This window comes from Ostrea edulis, chromosome 2, assembly GCF_947568905.1.
Source record: "Ostrea edulis chromosome 2, xbOstEdul1.1, whole genome shotgun sequence".
In the NCBI taxonomy this organism is placed as follows: domain Eukaryota; kingdom Metazoa; phylum Mollusca; class Bivalvia; order Ostreida; family Ostreidae; genus Ostrea; species Ostrea edulis.
In genome coordinates this window covers 103782346-103783392 of record NC_079165.1, presented here as the reverse complement: position 1 = coordinate 103783392, position 1047 = coordinate 103782346, and positions in this window count along the sequence as shown.

The following is a 1047-nucleotide window of genomic DNA, read 5'->3' as shown; positions in this document are numbered from 1 at the left end:
TGTTTTTATAAGCGTTTAAATTTTTTAAAACTATATAATAATATTCGACACGGAACACATGTTGTGCTGAAATACGGACTGGGTTGTGTAGGGTAATACAGCGGGCACTTCAGTATTTACCAGCTATCTGTGGACGTGCCCAGCTCTCATCCAATCTGTTATTGTAGTAGTTAATATCAACATTCACTGCTTATTTTAAAAACATTTTCTTGATTAAGAACTAGAATTTATGAATTTTTCTCATTTAATGATAGGGTGTGATTGGGTATAATCAATATGAAAGCACATCGAAATAACATAGGAAGTCATGGTCGACTCAAACAATACTCCTAATTTAATGTATGATAATTATAAAATGGTTTTGTATTATGATCATTTGTATTCAAATAAGGTGCAAGTTGAAGTGTTCAAATTTTTTCGAATTTTACACATGAATTAATAAACGTGTTTAATCCGAAACTTAAAATTGGAATGATTATTAGTTTGTTAGACAGTCTCGTGCAGAAGCCTATATATATAATTAGTTATACAGGAAGGATTTAATCTTCCTTGTAAAACACGATTTGATCGGTTCATTTATGGAATGAAATTAATTTCTACTCTTTGCTTTAAGTTTTATTTTGTTTTAGAATATACAGTAATTTGGGATAGTTTATGTTTTATAAGCCATGGTGAAAAAGTGTAAACTGTCCCAGTTCACCTTAATATCTTATAAAAGTGTAAGCTGTCCCAGTTCACCTTAATATCTTATAAAAGGAGTAGTAATTACTTTCATTCCTCATGATTTATTTTATTTTTAAAAAATTACGTAATTTGACGAAAAATTATCAAGAGAAGTTAAATGCATTAGTATGACGCGAAGCAATATTTCCGTAGCAAGAATAAATATATCAACAGAACCAGAACCAAACGTGTTGAGTGTCATTCCCAGGACGTCCGAAATACGACCACAGGTGCTTCGTCAAAGTATTCATTTAGTACATGTATGATCAGTGATGAGACAAAGCGAGATTTGTGTATTTCATTCAAATAAAAACTCTGAAGTTA